Genomic DNA, 15,791 nt, shown 5'->3' with positions numbered 1-15,791 from the left:
GGGTCAATCAGGCAAAATTAACATGAACAAGGAGAGAATGAAGGATTTGCTCTAGAAGAAACACAGTACCTTTGTGATTAAAAGACTGGGTTCTCTAACCTATAGGTCTGGGTTCAAATCCCAATTCTACTAAGCACTTAGCTATGTCAACATTGGACAAATTATTCAACCTCACTGGACCCCAGTTTATGCAAACAGGCCTAATTACAGCACTTACCACAAAGAGAGGTAATAAAAATTAAATGCATTAATACAGCTAGTGCACTTAGAACAGCGTCCAACACAATTTACATTCATTAAGTGTTAGTTATTGCATATTATTTTCAAAAAGCAGGCTTGAAGTCAAATGATAAAGGCAGGTAAAGATTAAAAGAAATTTCTAAAATTATAGCCAGAAATTCTGGGTTTAAATTAGAAGTCATAGGACTGATCTGATGTGATGTGCTCTATAAAATGCTCTAGCTCTCTGTGTCTCAGTTTTCTCAGATGTGATATTTTTTTTCCTACATCAAATGATTTCTATGATAATGAAATCATATAAAAGAAGGAAGCCTATAAAAACTTATATTAATGTTTATTATTATTATCAGCATATGTCATAGTCCAAGGTGCTTAATAGATATTTAGTAAATGTTGATGTTAGATGAATATTATAATAAACACATTTTGGGGGATGGTTATTCAGAAAGTTAAAAAGAGAAGAATTCATATAGGCAACATGAAAAATTCCACTTGGGTATTTCACTTATTGATTAATTTACTTTGTTTTAATTTTCCAGATAATTATCTCAAATTTTACTTTTGTATGTATATAATAAAAGACTTTTATTTTATTTTGTTTTATTTTATGTTACCCATATATAAGAAAATTTATTTCTTTAATAGGGAACTTGGGACAAGTCTTTTTTTTTTTTCTTCTAAGTTTTTATTTAAATAACAGACAGTGTAATATTAGTTTCAGGTGTAGAATTTAGTGATTCAACACTTATGTATAACACCCAGTGCTCATCACAAGTGCCATCCTAACTTTCCATCACCTACTTAACCCATTACCACTGCCACCACCCTGCCCACCTTGTCTCTGGAAATCATCAATTTGTTCTGTATAGTTGAGTTGGTTTCTTGCTTTTCCTCTCTTCCCCCCCTGTATATTTGTTTTGTTTCTTAAATTCCACATAGAAGTGAAATCATATGGTATTTGTCTTTCTCTGATTGATTGATTTTGCTTAGCATAATACACTGTAGATCCATCCATGTCATTGCAAATGGCAAGATTTCACCCTTTCCATTGACTAACATTCTATTGTATATATACCACATTTTCTTTACCTATTCATCAGTGGGTGGACATTTAGGCTCTTTCCATAATTTGGCTATTGTTGATAATGCTGCTTTAAGTACTGGGGTGAATGTATCCCTTCAAATCAGTATTTTTGTATCCTTTGGGTAAATGCCTAGTAGTGTAATTGCTGAATCATAGGGTAGTTCTATATTTAACTTATCAAAGGTTTTTATATATAGTATTTTAAAGTTAAGTATTTTTCTCATTAGGAAAAGCAAAACAATATGTAGTGTTATTAAGCTTAAATTATATCCAATGTATTAAATGTCAGGCTGCCATATCATAGGTTTCAGCTACTTCAGAGTTGAGATCAATGGGTAACAACCAAAAGGTATTTTAAGTCAACAGATTTAATTTGTCCCCTCACAGATCTTTTCTGGAACTAATTGCAAGGAGCAAAATGGACTAATTTTAAAAGGAGCATATCTGCTATGGAACATTAAAAACAAAAAGAACATTTTTGAGGTACAGCAAAAGATTTTTTTAAGTAAAGTCACACCTTGCTTCCACAAAAAAAAAAAAAAAAAAATAGCAACTACACAGAACTAATTTCTCTAAGAACAGACTGGAAATGTGACAAGGTGAAAGGACCTATGTAAATTCACAGTGGACATGTTCTGAGGGCAGTTGTGGGAGGAAGAACATATGAAGAACTTTCTTTAGGACTAAATTACATATGCAGTGACCTAATACTTTGGTTGGTAACTGAGGTAAATTGACCCATCCATCAATCAACCTCATAAAACAGAGTTAAGAATACTTTCCAAACATAAGTCTCATGCCTTGAGAACTATCCCTACTTTGAAATTATTATTTCTTTTCAAAACTTCAATCTCTATTTATCAGTTTTCTTTGTAATGGGGAGCAGCTATTTCTTTTCTAATTTTTGGCCCTAATATTAAGACATAAAAAGCTTTTTAATGATCCATTAGACCCAGCTTATTTCTGTACAGTGGCACCAAAGAGATATTTTATGGAGTACCCAATTCTTTTCTTCATGGCATTAAAGTTATTAATTATTAAAAACACTAACACTGAAAATATTTGCTGACTGCATCTTTATGCCAAATGTGGTATAGCTTTCAACAGGTACATGGCATTTTTATATTTATTAGTGCATTTGACCTTTGTAATAATTCTATAAAATAGATATTATTATCCCCCTTTTAAATTTGAAGAATCTCCACAGCGAACACCATACTTAATAATAAAACTGCAACAGAATTCCCGTTAAAGTCAAGAATAAGAGAAGAATGCCTCTTTTGTCATTCTTACATAGCATCGTTCTGAAATTTCTAGCTAATGAGGTATAGACTGCAAAGGAGAAGAAAAAGTTATTTTATTTGCATGTGGCTTTATTGCTCAACATATAAAACTCAGCAAAATTAACTTAAAAACCTGAGCAAAAAAAGAAAAAGGAAAAACACTATAGCAGTTGTGTTTTGCTCCAAATGCTAAAACAACTGCAATAAACAATGGCTTAAATATGCAAAGATTATTCTCTCATGTAAAGGATATGGAGGTAGATGGCAATTCTACAAAATCATTAGGGAGTCGGCTTCTTGGAGCTTTCTACTCTGCCTTCACTAGGGAATATCCTCGTGACTCCTGCATCTAGGAATCATTGAATTCCAGTCATAAAGAAGGAAGAAACAAAGAAAGACATATACCTTCCCTTATAGAACCACTGCCCATAAAGAGTTCACACAAAATATGTCTGCTTATATGCCTTTGGTCACAACTTGCTCACGTGGCTACAACTAATGCCAAAGGGGGCTGAGAAATATCTTTATTCAAGGTGACCATGTGTCCAACTAAAAATCAAAAGTTCTTTTAAAGAAGAAGGGAAGAATGCATTCTGGGCATCAATTCAAAGTCACTGCCCCCAGTACAGTTCAAAATATTCAGAATAAAAAAGTGAATTATGAAGGAATGAAATTAATAAAAATTGCATTAGACAGTATAAAACCTTGCTGAAATTATTTAAACAAGTTTTAAATAAACAAAAATAAATATCAGGGTGCCTGGATGGCTCAGTTGGTTAAGCGTCCAACTTTGGCTCAGATCATGATCTCACAGTTCATTAGTTCAAGCCCCACATGGGGCTCAGTGCTGACAGTGCAGGGCCTGCTTGGGATTCTCTCTTTCTCCCTCTTTCTCTGCCCTTCCCTGACTCATGCTTTCTCTCTCTCAAAATAAATAAATAAACTTAATAAATAAATAAATATTATTTTTTCTGGATTGAAAGAAGCCATAATGTAAATATCTGAGCTTTCCCCAGATTCATCAACGAGCAGTATGTAATTAAAATGAAATCCCAAAGAAATTGGACATTAAGAAAGTGATTCTGAGATGTTAGAAAATAAATGGATGAAAATTGGTGAGAAATTTTAGGGGTAAAAAGAGAAGGGAGCTGCTGACTTACTCCATCAGATACTAAAGCATACCACAAAGTTGTAACAATTAAGGCAGTATGGGTTTGCACAAGAACAAATAGTGATGACAATGAACAGAATATTAAAACTAAAGAGATAATTATTTATTGAAATTTAGTAAATGATAAAACTGGTGATCTAGCTACATGAGAAAGCAGCACATACCAAAAACAAAACAAAACGAAACAAAAACAAAAATCACCCCCCAAACATCTAATCCTAGTGCCTAATCATTTACTTTACCTACTAAAATGGCCCTTAGCTCTTCCCTTCTCAGCAATCGCTTTATTATGTTATGAAAGTTATAAATTCTAGTGACTAAGACCTCAGGTTTTAGAACTCGAAAAGGCCCAGATTTAAATTCTGATTCCACTGCAAGTTGGTTGGATTACCCAAAGGAAAGTCCTTTCCTTTTCTAAGTCTCAGGACAATATAGGATTTACCTTGCCCAGCTTCTAGAAGTTACTCTGTGAGATGTCCTGCCTGGTAAGAGTGTCTTGGCTTACTTGAAGATTTGGGGCCATGCCAAATAATCTATGTTAACTATGTGATTTATGGTGGGGGCCTTGGGTCATGCAGTATCAACTTGACCTCTGGAGGGGCTGGAAAGTAAGGTCAGCTGTGTAGGAAGTCAGCTTTATCTACATGATTGACTCTGAATAAGAACCCTAAACACCGAGGCTCAGGTGAGATTCTCTGGCACCACGCATGTTGCCACACAGCATTGCTGGGAGAAACAAACTCTGCCCATATGACTCCATGCAGGGGGATAGCTTAAAGTTTGTACCTGGCATCTTCTGAATTCTACCTTACTTTCCCCTTCCCTTTTCTGGAAGAAACCATCACCATGTGTCTAACAGCTTTTATAAGGTCTGTGAGTGCTTCTAGTCTATCACTGAAACTAAGGGAGTCTTGGGGACTCCCCAACTGTAGCCTCTGTCTTTTACTTTATAATGGGTGCAATAATATTACAACTAAAGAGTTTGTTCTGAAGATAAATGAGACAATGTCTATAAAGTATTTGGCACAAAGCCTGCCAACAACACTTATTCCACAAATATTAATTTTATTAATTTAACTTAGTGGAAGAAAATATATCATTCAATAAGTGATATTGAGACAATCATTTGGCAATTTATGAGAAAAATAAAGTTAAAGCAATACATCACATTTTATGTCCAGATAAGTCTAGGATAGATATAATGTTTATACATAAAAAATAAAGTCATCAAGAATTTCAGGAAGTTATAGATGAATGTATCTGTTCTTATGAGGGGACTGTTCTTTCTAAGCATAAATTGGAGAATATCCCAAAGAGCTATGATAAATAATTTAAAAATACACAAAAGTTTAAAAACATTTGTATTCTCTAATAAGCACCTTGAACAAAATTAAAATCAGGAAACAAAATGTGAAAATATTTGAAACATATAGAGCAGGCAGAGGGCTAATACCCTTCAAATACATTTTAAATAGTTATATATTTTATAAGTATATATATAAAACCCCCAAGTTTAAAAAATGTTCTCTCTTATTAGTAAGCAAAGAAATGAACTCTGTTTCAAATACAGTATCATTTTAATCCCATTTAAATGAGAAGTTTACTTATTTTTTTTTATGATAATACCCAATGTTGACAACGGTAGGTGTAATAGACATTCTTGTACCATAAATGGAATACAAATTGGCATAATCTTTCTGGTAGTGTTTTCTCCACTATCATCAAAACTCTAACAACCATTTCCCCAACCTACCCTTCCTCTAGCTAACCTCATCTTCTACTTCACAGAAAAAAAAAATAATAATAAAATTAAAAAAAGAAATCATAAAGCAAAATTTCTTCTCCCAAATCTACAACATTATCTGTATCTACACTCATTTCTCCCCTTTTCCTTTCCTCTGGCAATCAAAGATATGCCCCTCTCTCTGGATGCAGTGAATCCTATCCCCTTGATTCAGATACTAATTCCCACCCCCACATTCATAAAGTTTAAACGATCATTTGTATCTTCTCCTATTTAGAGCTCTTCTCTGGTATCTATACCCTTCTGACTTATCTACTACTTGATTGGCTTCATCTCTGAGTCTCCTGTGCTGGTTTCTTTTCTTGCCTTTTTTTTTTTTAATCCTAACTTCAATGCCATACTCCAAGTATTTGTTCTTTATAGGTGATTTCATCTATCCCCATGGACTTAATATTGTTTCTATACTAATGACTCCTGAAATTATGTATCCATATATATTTCTTCCTTGAAACCAATATTTACATAATTCAACTGTCTGCTTGTTATCTCCACTAGAATATCCAATAGGAATCTTAAAGTTAATATATCCAAAACAGAATTCTTGATTTACAACCTCTGTAAACCTGTTTCTCTCATGGGTTCTTTGTCCTGGTAAATAGCACTGCCATTTCTAACAAAAATCTAGATGTTTTCTCAGATTCTTATTTTTCACACCCCTACCAACTACTCCATCATCAACTCCTGTCAGTTCTACTCTATAAGAATATTTTCTTTTAGCATTCATTATGATCAAAATAAAACCAAAGTGACTTCTGAACATCCAATGGGATGAGAGGGAAGAGCATCCACATCTGTACTAAGGGGCTGAACAAACCACTTGCCTGGAAATTCTTCACTTGGGATAGTGGAGCATGAATGCCTCCTTGCATATGGGTCTCTCTATATAATAAATATCATTACAAAGATACAGAAAGAGAAACACATCATCATATTAAATAAGTAGCAGTTACTTTGGAGTGGTATAATTACATGAAAGCAATGTTTATTCTGTGTGTTTTTGTAGTTTTTACATTTTTACTTATATTTTTAAAATATTTTTAATGCAAAACGTATTATTAAACAATAGAAAGATGTACCTAAAATAATTGCCTTACAATATAAAAATGATAGAACTAGTGGCTGAAATTGAGAAATCTACTGTTGTAATAGAAGATTTCAACACTCATCTCTCAATAATAAGTCAAGCAGATGAAAAAAAGTCAAAAAAAGATATAAAATATTTGAATAGGAGAAGTAACAAGCGTGATCTAATTGGACAGAGAGAGAACTCCAAACCCAACAATTACAGAACATACATTCTTCTTAAGCACAAATGAAACATCTACAAATGTTGACCACGTGCTTGTCCAGAAAGCAAGTCTTAACAATTTTCAAAGAAATGGTATAATATAGATCATGTTTGCTGACTAAAAATGCAATCAAATTAGAAATCAGTAACCAATAAACATGTGAAAAACAAATATCCATATATATTGGGAAATTAAACACTTCTAAATGCCCAAAGAACAAGAACTTTTAATAAATATTAACAGTATATTTCAGGGCACCTGGATGGCTCAGTTAGTTCAGTGCCTGATTCTTGATTTCGGCTCAGGTCATGATCTCAGGGGTCGTGAGATCAAGCCCCATGTTGAGCCCGGCACTGATCTTGGAGACTGCTTAAGATCTCTCCCTCTCCATCTGCTTCTCCCCACCATCTATCTAAAAAAAAATTTTAAGAGTATATTTCAATCTTCAGAAATTCTAAAACTCTAGCCTGTTGATAAAACTATTAGGAAATAGACGTTCTCATACTCTGATGGTGATAGTACAAAACAATTCCCCTATGGATGGCAATTTGATAATGCTAATCAAAATAGATATACATCTATTCATTGGCCCAGCAATTCTTTCCTGGGAATTTCTCTTAGCATACTCTATGCTATGTACAAAATGACATATGCAAAGTTATTCATTACAACAATGATTACAATAGCAACAGAGAGGAAATAATGCCTGTCCCTCAATAGAATACTAGAGAAACAATTTTTGTTTCTTGCTCACAATGGAATATTTTGTAGCCATCATAAGAATGAAATTTCTAGGACACTTTTTTTTTAACAATTAAGATTTAATCCATTGTTTATAAAGTATGTTCAAGCAAGTTTATAACTAAAAGTTTAATTTTAACTAGTTTGCCAAATTATTGGGACCCTATACGTCTTCCCTCTCATTTTTGACTAGAATCTTCTTCCTTAGGTGCTCTTTTACTTTTTTTAATTTTATTTAAATCCACGTTAGTTAATATATAGTGTAAATGATTTCAGGAGTACATTTTAGTGATTCATCACTTACATATAACACCCTGTGCTCATCCTTGAGGCTCTAGGACACTTTCTATCAATAGGGCACAGTGTCTAGAACAAGGAAAGGAAGTATACAGTATATGTTCCCTTTTGTGTAAGAAAAAGGGAAATTAAGAAAAGGTATTCAGATCTGCTCATATTTACACAAAAAAAACAAACAATAGACCCTCTCACCACTCCTTTTCTCCTTTTCTACATCACCTTGGATGCCCTTGCTAATGCAAGGAGGGAAGAAAGAGCAGTAAAAGGTATCCAGATTAAGAAAGAAGATATAAAATTGTCTTTGTTCACAGATAACACAATTGTGTAAAAAATTCCAAAGGAATCAACAAAAATCTGGAATGAATAAGTGATTATAGCAAGATGGCAGGATACAAGGTTAATATATAAAAGTTGATTGCTTTCCTATATACTAACAATGAATATCCGGAATATGAAATTAAAAACATAATACCAATTATATTAGCATCCCCCAAAATAAAAACTTCTATATAAATCTAACAAAATATGTACAAGATATATATGAGCAAGACTATAAAACTCTTGTGAACAAAATCAAAGAACTAAATAATTGGAAAGAAATCCCATATTCAAAGATGGAAAAACTTAATATTGTCAAATGTCATTTCTTCCCAAATTTATCTATAGATTCAGCATAATCCTGGTCAAAATCACAGCAAGTTATTTTATGGATAACAACAAACTAATGCTTTTCTGGAGAGGCAAAAGATCTAGGTAGCCCATCCAATATAAAAAAGAAAAAAGTTGAAGGACTGAGACTACTCAACTTCTAGACTTACTATAAAACCTCAGTAATTAAGAGAGTGAGTTATTGGTGAAACAATAGACAAATAGATCAATAGAACAGAGTAGAAAGCCCAAAATAGATCACCATAAATATAGTCAACTGATCTTTGACAAAAAATGCAAAGATAGTCTCTTCAACAAATAATGCTGGAACAGCCAGATATTTTTCTATGTACAAAGGAAAAAAAAAGATGAAAGAAAGAAAGAAAGAAAGAAAGAGAGGAATTAGACACAGACTTTACACCCTTTATAAACACTCAAAATTGATTATAGACCTACATGTAAAATGCAGAACTATAAGATTCCTAGAAGATAACATAGGAAGACATCTAGATGACCTTGGGTATGGGGATGACTATTTAGATATAGCACTAAAGACATGAAAGAGAGAATTGATAAGCTGGACTTCCTTAAAATTACAAATTTCCACTCTATGAAAGACAATAGAAAAGAATTAGAAGACAAACTACAGACTGGGAGAAAATATTTGCAAAATATACATCTGATAAAAGAGTGCTATCTAAAATATATTTTAAAAACCTCTTAAAACTCAACAATAAGGAAACAAAAACCTCAATTAAAAATTGGGCCAAACACCTTGAGAGAGACACCTCACCAAATATGTGCAGGTGGGAAATAAGCATATGAAAGGAGGCTCCACAGCATTTGTCATCAGGAAAATGCAAATTAAATGAGATACCACTACACACCTATGAGAACGGCCAAAATTTGCAACACTGACAACACCAAGTGTTGGCAAGAATGTGGAGCAACAAAAACTCTCATACATTGATGGTGGGTATGCAAAATGATGCAGCCACTTTAGGAGATAGCCTGGCAGTTTCTTATAAAAACTAACTTAGTTCTATTTAATCCAGCAGTTGTGCTCCTTGGTATTTGCCCAAAGGAGCTGAAAACTTATGTTCACACAAAAACCTGCACATGGATGTTTATAGCAGGTTTATTCCTAATTTCGCAAGATGTGTTACAGTAGGTGAATGGATAAACTGTGGTACTTCCGGACAATGGAATATCATTCAGTGCTAAAAAGAAATAAGCTATCAAGCCACAAAAAGACATGGAGGGGGGCACCTGGGTCGCTCAGTCAGTTAAGTGTCCGGCTTAGGCTCAGGTCATGACATCGCAGTTTGTGGATTGGAGCCCCACATTGGGCTCTGCTGACAGCTCGGAGCCTGGAGCCTGCTTCGGATTCTGTGTCTCCCTCTCTCTCTGCCCCTCCCCCGCTCACACTCTGTCTCTTTCTCTCTGTCAAAAATAAATAAACATTAAAAAAAAAAAGACATGGGGGGATCTTACATGCATATTGCTAAGTGAAAGAAGCCAATCTGAAAAGGGTACCTACTATTTTATTCCAACTATATGACATTCTGGAAAAAGCAAAAAAACTATGGAGACAACAAAAATATCAGTGGTTACCAGGGGTGGAGAGTGGGAGATAAATAAGTGGAGGACCGTGGCTTTTTAAGGCAGAGAAAAATGTTGTGTTACGATAAGGGGTGCCACGTTACATTTGTCCAAACTCATAGAATGTACGAAAGCAAAAGTGAACCCTAAGGTACAGTACAGACTTCAGGTGATTATGATGGATTGATGTAGGTTCATCCTTGTGAAAGAATGTACCATTTTGATAAGTGATGTTAGTAATACGGTAATATGATGTTGGTAAGGCTGTGCAAGAGTGTGGGGAGGGAGATTATGGGAAATCTATGTACCTTACTCTCAATTTTGTTGCAAGCCTAAGACTGCTCTAAGAAAAGTAAGATTTTAGGGGCGCCTGGGTGGCTCAGTCGGTTAAGCATCCGACTTCGGCTCAGGTCATGATCTGGCGGTTTGTGAGTTCCGAGCCCCTCACCGGGCTCTGTGCTGACAGCTCAGAGCCTGGAGCCTGCTTCAGATTCTGTGTCTCCCTCTCTCTCTCTGCCCCTCCCCTGCTTGCACTATGTCTTTCTCTCTCTCAAAAATAAATACATATTAAAAAAAATTTTAAAGAATGCATGAATAACTAATAGAAGTCATAACTCACAAAAAGCTGGGGAATGGAGTGAGTAGGGAAGGTAGGCACCAGATCCTCAGTCTGCATCTTATTCCATAGTTTTAATTTATAAATTATGCATATATATTAGCTGTTGAAAATTTTGTAAAAAATATGAAGAATGAAAATGAAAACACAGCATGTCTAAACTTGTGGAGTCAATGAAAATAATACCTAGAGGAAAATTTAAAGTCTAATGTACATATGTTAGAAAAGATAGAGGCTAAAAATTAATAACTTAGGTATCTAACTTGGTACCTAAAAACAAAAGTTGAAAATATTAATTATCTAAATATCTAACTTAAAAAATTAGAAAAATAACACCAAAAGAGTAGAAGTAAGGAGATAAAAATAAGAGTAGGATCAATAAATAGTTTTGAAATCTGAAAATAAAATAGAAAAGAATCAACAAGTCCCAAAATTATAGCCTCTATTCTAGAATGATCAAAGGGAGGGAGTCAGAGACAGGGATACAGAGGTAGAGAATATCAGAAATAAAAGTAAAAATAAAAATCTCCAGTAAAAATTGGGAGAAACTGCAGGTCAGAGTCTAAGGGTACTTAAGGGGCCACCTGGGATTATATATACTCTAGAGCTGGACTTCAAACTCAGGTATTCTGACTCAAAACCAGTGTTTCCATTATCTTCTGTCTATTTCTGAGACACATCTTCACATCATTCTTCTCGTTGTTGTAATTTTAAGACTTTATTTGAACAAAAATCTATTTCAATCAGCAGTGCCAAACTGGAAGGGGTTAGGAATTCTCCACCTAACAGGAGGTGGTGGGGGGAGGAAAGGTTTTTATCGAGAAAAGTCAGAAGCAAACCAAGGAAATTATTGATTGGCTATACTTTAAAGCCTAGTTGGCTATTTGTGATTGGTCGTTTCTAGCGTTTTGATTTTGTAACCTTGAAGCATTTGTAGGCTTAGATTTTGGTTTGCTTACGTAGGCTGCCACAGCATTACAGTCATGAATGATTTAAGACATGAATGATTCAATCAATAATTATTGGCTTAGAGAGAGAGAAGGAAAAACTAGTCAAGTACTTAATTTTCTTCTCTCAGGCTGCCTCTCATTCTTTGTATATATTTTTTCCACTTCTTGGCGTAGGAATGTGGAGGAGCGTGGATGTGACAGTCATACCAACTAGAATTCCAGCAGCTGCCTGGTCCTTCTCCTCAGAAATTAAGAGTCCTCAAGGCCAAACCTGGAACTTGAAAGGAAAGAAAATCCTTAATATAAACATAATATCTAATAACTTGACATCTACTAACTCATTCCTATTGCTGTTACGGCAACACATATGCCGTAGACATTCACTCCAAGAATTCATGGGGCCGTGCCACTTGTGACATTTTGCACAGACACTTCATGCCTCTGAACCCACCATGTCATTAATAAATCATTGGTATTGGTGTGGGCTCTCTTTAAATTTTCTTCCACTCTGTCATTCTGTGCCTATGATTCCAGGAATACAAGAAATCACTGAAGGATATATTTCAGAGACTTAGATGGTAGTCACCTTTGCATGAGATTAAGTTTACCCCTGAGCAAATGGGGATGAGACTCTCAAAAACTAACAGCGATTGCTAAAGCTGAATATTTACCAGAATTCAGATACTCATATATTCTCTACTCTCCTTGGTCTACAAATTAAAAGATAAAGCATCAAGGGAAGTTGTATCAAAACAATGATCAGTAGATCCATATACTGCCAAGATTTCAAGTTTCACATATAAATCCCAACCTGATTCAGAGGAAAAGAGTTCCCTAGAGGTTTTAGCTGACTAATACACTTACCTATCAGACATATATTAAGACAACCATAATTATAAAGTGCTTTGCCAAAAGAAAACATGCTTTACAATTTCAGAGTACTATAGAAAAGGGAACAGAACATGTTTTTAAAGTAGCTACTGGGAGGAAGGAGTGGGACTGATTGGCACTGTAATAGTGTATTACTGTAACAAAGCCCTTGTCAGTGTTATTAATACATCTATTTGGAGATCATAAAACAGAGGCCTCAATAACTTATCAGAAAATGGTAAAAATATCATTTCTGCTTAGGTTTTCTGATTTTAAATTCTGTGTGCTCCCAGTAAGTCAGGCTCTTCTCAAATCTGCTAACAAATAGAAAGTATACAAAGTAGTTTCTACAGTTTCAAAAATGCTATTCATCACTCAGAAATTAAATAAGGATATGTTCTAAAGCAGGAGACTTCAGATTCATTTCCAGTCACTAAGCCATTGATGAGCTTCTTTCCACAACTAAAACGTCTAAAAGCAGAGTGAAGTACATTTATATGGTACTTTCTAAGAAAAGCTTTAGAGACTAGATGAAACAGAAGTTCCTTGCAGAGAGTGAAGTGAAATCTCCATGTCAAAATACCCCCCTTTAAGAGATGAACTTATTCTCTTTCCAAACCAGAAATGAGAGTTTTCTCATGGATGTTGGTTTATGAAAACTCTCTTTTATCTAAAACATATGCTCTGCAGCTGCTTCAGATACACATCCTGCCATTGGATGTATAGCATCACATAAAACTCAGGATCTCCACCTCCCTGGAGCCATATCCCATTTTCTCCTTTATTCTTGTATCTCAAGAGGAGAATACAGAGACATTACATGAGTTAACTTTGTCTCCAGCATGAAAATTTGGCAGGGATGATATCATTTACAGATGCTTTCTTATTTTTCATTTGTTTAAAGACCTCATTCCTCAGAGAGTTGGAGAGTTTCTTAAGTTTGCCTCCATCTGGGTATTATGAGGAAGAATGTTGAGAGCATTGTCACCATCAACATCTCCATTATGACTGTCAAATGAAGCTTCCAATATGTAGAATGGCTCCCCTTTCTCCATCCTGTTCAGTTGCGGAGTAATCTATATGTAAAGTAATGGAAGTATTAACATCCATCCAGACCAATAAGAGGGAGTTTAAACTCCACCTCATGATTCTACTGTACAGGTAGCAGTGGGTTGTTTTGTGAACATCAGCAACTGTTTTAGGGGCAGGATGACTGCAGACTTCAGATTTATAAATTATTGAAAATACTTAGATGAGTACACAATGATGAAAATGTTGGACATAGACTACTCCAGAAAACAGGTGCTTTGAATACTTTTTAGCATGACTGACTTCTCCAAGTGGTTATAATCTCAGTTCTGCTGAGAATTCTGTAAATGCCACTTAGGTATCTTATTGTTATATGCCGGGTTAAAATTTATTTCCAATAAATTAATGGAAAAATACGTACACTAACCTAATTAACCTCAAGTGGTATAGAAAGAACTTACCTATACAGAATTCAGATACGCCATAGTCTCACTGAACCAGAATATCTAACAAAACTGGAAATGAGCAGAAAAGACCTAACTTCAGGGAAACTGAAATAAGTGTGACAAAACCAATCCTCCTCTCAGAGCCCATTTATTCATATTTTCAAACATTTTCAAAAAGTCCAATTTTCCATTCTCTGTAGCCAAAGTTGGCCACTTGAAATGATTTAGAACCCAACTTGGAATGTCTTATCTCTTTTAAAAATATAACTTTTAAAATTTGGTGTTATGTTTTCTTGGAACTTGTAAGATTGCATAATGAGAGATTATGTTCTCTTATTCAGAAGACTTCGAAGACTTTCATTCCAAAAGCAACATACCAACCATCTGACTAGTTTTCAAGGACTAAAATATGCTGTTATGCTTTCCTTCAGCTAGAAAAGAGGTGACCCTGACTGTCCCATCTCTGGATAGAGCTATGAAAGCAAGGGCTGGGCACTTCACTCTGTGCACACCTATCACAACATCGAGTTAGGCATTTGTATTTTTTATGCCGGCACTGGCGACATTGAAGAAGATTGGGGTGGACATTTTAGCCCATCTATAAACCTCTACAATTCTCCCATTACTTTCCATGGAACTACCATGATTTGGGGAAAATCATATGAAATAATCCTTTCTTCATGCCTTCATTTTAGATGCAATAGTATCCTGGTTATACCAAAGCATTTGTCTTTCAGGTGTTTGAAAAATGCACATAACTTTCATGTCATGTGATAACTATGTCTTTACTAGGAACCCAAGGACAGTGTAATACCTAATACAACATATGTAATGTCTTTGATGTAAGATACTGCACGTATGGCTCGGGACATCTGGAGGGTCAGCTGGAAGTCCCTTTCCCTTGGTTCCCTTGCTCCCACTCTCTTTCTCTTCTCCAGGGTCCAGGCTTTATCCAGCAGCTAGTCCTTTGATCTCTTCTAGTTCCTGCCAGAGGAGTACAGTGACTCTTTCTTCTTTGGAGCTTAACACTGACAAAAAATAAAAACAAGGTCATCTCCTGTTAATGCTCATGGCATTTATACACTAAAATATCCCTCCTCACCAAGGGTGAAGTTGAAAGGATTAAAGAAATGAAAGAGATAACCATGTTCCATTCACATTCATTTTCACCAAAAATTTCAAGGTATGAAAAGGACAAGGATCTTACTAAAGTCAAGCCATTTTGCATTCTATAAAGTACGGCATGAATCTGGTAGAACTTATTTCAACAGCAGCTTTTGTTACCTGTTATTAAAGACAGCAAAGCCTTGGCTTTGAGACTATAGCGTCAAACGGCAGTGGAGGTGATAAGCCTTTCCTGTGAGATGTGATATATTTCCAAATGTAGAGATTTCCTCCATATTTGCAGACTGACACATATAATTGTCTCCTGAGATAGAGCATCAAGCAATGTCATGTTGTTGTTTAAAAGGTTTAATTTCTTTTCTCAAAAAACATACATAAAATTATGTTTTTGAAAAGTTTGCTTTCTCAGTGAAAATCCCTAACCTAACAAAATTTGGGTTAACAGTGAAAATTGACTTCTAGATAGGTCTCCATTTTAAGTATTTATTCTGATCAAATATATCAAACTTAAAAATTTATAATTACTACATAAAACTGAAATTGAATAGCCAATATCACCTTTTCAAAAAGAATTCCTAGTGTAAACCACTTAGCAA

The 15,791-nt window shown here is 34.8% G+C and overlaps 1 long non-coding RNA gene across 1 annotated transcript; it reads right to left on the bottom strand.

The window, feature by feature from the left end:
• Positions 1 to 4,912: 4,912 nt before the first annotated feature.
• On the bottom strand, positions 4,913 to 14,377 carry LOC131507067 (uncharacterized). The gene is made up of 3 exons (XR_009259302.1): positions 14,086 to 14,377; positions 11,836 to 12,002; positions 4,913 to 7,283 (listed from the first exon to the last, which is right to left on the bottom strand). It is a non-coding gene; the product is annotated as an uncharacterized LOC131507067 (long non-coding RNA).
• Between the last annotated feature and the right edge of the window lie 1,414 nt (positions 14,378 to 15,791).

This window comes from Neofelis nebulosa, chromosome 3, assembly GCF_028018385.1.
Source record: "Neofelis nebulosa isolate mNeoNeb1 chromosome 3, mNeoNeb1.pri, whole genome shotgun sequence".
Lineage (NCBI taxonomy): Eukaryota > Metazoa > Chordata > Mammalia > Carnivora > Felidae > Neofelis > Neofelis nebulosa.
The sequence above is the reverse complement of the archived record's forward strand: the minus strand, read 5'-3'. Positions and strand labels throughout refer to the sequence as shown.